The sequence below is a fragment of the Physcomitrium patens genome, chromosome 16, assembly GCF_059467195.1.
Source record: "Physcomitrium patens ecotype Gransden chromosome 16, ASM5946719v1, whole genome shotgun sequence".
NCBI classification, from domain to species: domain Eukaryota; kingdom Viridiplantae; phylum Streptophyta; class Bryopsida; order Funariales; family Funariaceae; genus Physcomitrium; species Physcomitrium patens.
Window position 1 is genome coordinate 7,255,001 of NC_143425.1, and position 4,658 is coordinate 7,259,658.

A 4,658-nucleotide genomic window follows, 5' to 3' on the forward strand; every position below is an offset into this window, starting at 1 on the left:
CACAACTGTCCATATTTATGTAGACACATTCACAAATATATATATATATATATATATATATATACATATACACACACACACACACACAAAAATGTACATAGGCAAATATATCTACACACACACACACAAATGAAGATATGCATATATACACACACAAACACATAAATGTACATATGCATATACTTACACACACAAATGTACATATGCACATACACACAACTACAAATATACATGTCCATATAAACACAAACACACACACAAATATACATATGCATATCAACACACATACTCACACATAGATAAACATATGCATATAAACATACACACACAAATATACATATATATATATATATATATATATATATACATAAATACATATACAAAAAGAGACACATACACAAATGTACACATGCATATATATACACACACACATACATTCACAAATATACATATGCATATAAAAACAAACACACAAGAATACATATGCATATAAACACATACACAAATATATATATATATATATATATATATACATAAATGCAAATATATACACACAGACAAACAAATGTTCATATGCATTTTAACGCACACATACACAAAATATACATATGCAAATAAACACACACGTACACAAATATATATATATATATATATATATATATACATGTATATATATATGCATGAATACACACACACACAAATATACATATGCATATACACACATACATAAATGTCCACATGCATAAACATACATACACAAATACACATATAGAAATAAACACACATACACAAGTATATATATATATATATATATATATATATATATATATAAACATATATATATAAACATATAGATATTCACCACACAAATATACTTATGCATATAAAAATACACACACACAAAATATACATATGCATATACACACACAAACAAATATATATATGTATGTACACACACACAAATGTCGATATGCATATACACAGTATTACAAATATACATATAAATATATATATATATATATATATATATATATACACACACACAAATGTTTATAGGCATATATATTTAAACACACACACACAAATGGAGATATGCATATATATTGTCACGGCCATAATCATGTAAGCTAATAATTACATATACAAATAGGTAGAAGTAAGTAAAAGTAGGTCAAAGTAAATTCTATAATATTTAATATCAAAGCTTCTTAGAAGGTTTCTAGACGCTGCTTTGACTTCATACGTGTCTTTAATTGACTTTTTGGATTAGAAACGTGGTCAACAAGTTGGCCATGTGCCACACGTGTTGTTAGCTTGAAGATCAAGCTAACTATGTGGCCCACACATAGAAAAACTTGCCTTGTAAGTCAAGGCATGTGTCCTACAAAGTCAACACATATTGAAGGTCCTATAGAACGTCGCCACGTAGCCCCTAGTTAGATAGTATATATAGAGACAAGAGTGAAGGCTTCTTCACTCTTGTCAACTTCTTTTTTGCTTCTAGTCTAGTTTCAAGGATCTCTAGTTTTCTTGTCTTTTAACAATAGCCATTCCTGTTTCTATTTCAATATATATACTTATTTATATATATATTTTTTTACCTCTCTTTGAGTGAAGGCTCACTTGTCTAAATTATTTTTTCAGGAAGTTTTTGTCCTTGACATATATACACACACACACATAAATATACATAAGAATATACACACACACTCAAATGTATATATGCACATACACACAACCACAAATGTACATGTGCATACAAACACACACACACACACACACTAATATTCATATGCACGTAATACAACAAAAAAGTGGTGAACCAGGAAAGCACGTAATACGACAAAAAGTGGTGAACCCGACGTGAAAGCTTGAGGTAGAAGGTATTGGATTTTGGTTGATTTTATCTTTATTTTATGGAAAACGAAAATAAAAATTTGGAAGGATTTTTGGGAGGATTTTCTGGTGGGGAGTCTTCTAAAGGACAAGGTATGCACATGGATCCGTCTATTGCTAGTTTGTTTCAAGCCTTCTCATTGTCAATGTAGCAACAGCAAAGCAATGATCAAAAGGAAGCTTTGGCAACCAAAGCATTGCAAGCAGTGGTCAATAAAATTGATCAATTTGATGGGAGGAATATTTCAAGGTATTTAAGATGTTATGTTCGTGAAATGGAATTAAATCGGGTTTCTGAGAAGAAAATGGTTGTACTATTTGGACTTGCCACGATACCAGAGATAAGAGACCACATTACATCGATTACGGATCATTATGGGAATTCATGGGAGAATTTTTCACATGCATTGAAAGACGAATATTTCTTGGAAGATGCTGATCGCGTTACTAAGAAGCTGTTTCTGGGATGGATTGAATGGCCTAATAAGAATTTGCAAGCAACAGAGCTACTAAGGGAATTTGAGAGGTAGTACTCTCAATTATCGAAGGTAGAAAAATTGACATTGGAGCCGAACAAAGTTGATCTATTTCTTCAAGCTGCTGATGGAGAATTGCAAGAGAAATTAGAACCCCTTCTTGAAGACAAAGAAGAAGATGAAGGATTGACAACGAAGTGGAAGAATGTTGAAGATGCGGTGGGGTTGCTTACAAAAAAAGAAAGGAGGAAGGATAGGAGCAATATTCCGAAAGCAGTACAAGCACCCAAAGCTCCAATACGTGCAACACCACCAATAATGCCTACAGTTCAACCTTCGATATCCTTGTCAAAGAAAGCAGATATGGGTATGGAAGAAATTGTACGAGGAATGTGAGATCTTCAAATCAAATTGGCAAGACTTGAAGAGAATACTTCTATAAACAATTCGAAGAATGTTTCAAAACAAGGATATGTACAAAGTTGCATTTGGTGTGATGATGCTTCACACACTAGAAAAGATTGCAATGAATTTAATAATATGATACGGCAAGGAATTATTTGCTGGAAAGATGGGAAGATAGCATTGAAAAATAGAGAGGATCTTCTTCAAATCAATTTTGGCAAGGGAGGAATGAGAGCATTGGTTCAAGATTACTTAAAAGAGCATGAAACAGTAGCACGAGAAAGTGCAAGTTATGGTGCTAGAGTAGATGATGAAATTGGTGGAAGTATGGAAACTAGTGAGTTTTGGGCTTCTGCCGTTTCTACAATGCAAGAAGGGAAATTACCTCGAGAAGCGTTATTGAGAACTGCAGCTACAATACGAGGTAGAACAGGTTGGGAGGATCCTGTTGAGTCTCTTTCAGTTCATGCATATATTGCTAAGAGCCAACATGAAGCTTTGATGGAAGAAAAGAGACGAGGAAATTTTGATGATACTAGAGAAGGAAATTCTTTTAAGAGGCAAACTCGAGGAGACAAGGCTCCGGAGGCAGCTTCACAAGAATTGCCTGTAAAGGATACCTCATCATCATTGGGAGAAAAAACAACGGAGACAAAAGATAAGGGCAAATCAATTGCCTATAAGCTACTTTCTGACATTGAAGCGGCAACAAATTTGAAAGGGGTGTTGGAAGAACGTATATTAAACGCTAAGGTGGAGTTCACATTGAAAGAAGTCTTGGGAATTGCAAAGAAGGAGTTTCATGATGTTATCATTGACAGCATTAAGCGAAAGAGGCAATTAATGGGCGAAACTGGAATGAGTCATGCTATTGATGCAAGAAGATGTAGAGATGAAGAAGAGGTTGATATTGGTTACAAGCAACCAACAAATGAAAAGAATGGATATAATCAGCGAGTACGTTTCGAAGATTCTAGTGACAAGGAAATGGAAACTTTGAGCCATTATACTCGAAAGCATTGGGCAAGGACAACTACTGAGGTATTGGTGAAGGTAGAAGATATAGATGAACCAATAGTTACTTTGGTCGACCATGGTTCTGAAATAAATCTCATGTCTAAAGATCTTTATAAGAAGCAAAAATGGCCAATTGATATGGAACATGGATGGGCAATATGAGCAGCTAATAACACACGAGGCGAATTATATGGAGCTTGTCCAGATGTCAAAATTTGGATTGGGGATGTTGCGACAGAGCAACATTTCTTCGTTCAAGATACAACGTCTTATCCGTTGATTTTAGGACAACCTTATATCACGGCAACACGGATGGGAACAAAAGTACTTGACGATGGTTCTGCTTATGCAAGGGTACGGAGCGAAGATGGGAGGAAAGCCGTACAATTTCTAACAGTACCTCCTAACCATGAACAGAATCGAGATAGGTTGAGGGAGAAACCATTGCCAAAGATTGTTGAAGGATTTAAGGATTTTGGGGAGGTACCACTGTAAAGCGAGATTATGGAGGTACAAATGAGGAGGTACTCTTGCGAGATGAAGGTGCCTTTGATGCGAGTTTTATTGGTATATTGGAGAATGGAAATATTATGTATAAGAAAGTTGATGATTTTAAAAGAAAAGAAAGAAAAAGATTATATAATATTGAAGGACAATTATGCAAGATAGGTACATTGCAAGATGATGAGAGGATTTTGGGTGTTTATGAAGAAAATGGACTGGAAGATTTATTGGAATTGATTACATCTATTGGGTTAGGAGATAATGATAAGATTGTTGAGATTCATTCGAGAGAGGTTTATACCATGCTTGAATCTTTTCAAGCACCAGAAGTCACAGTAGAGACGAGATATAAAATGGCAG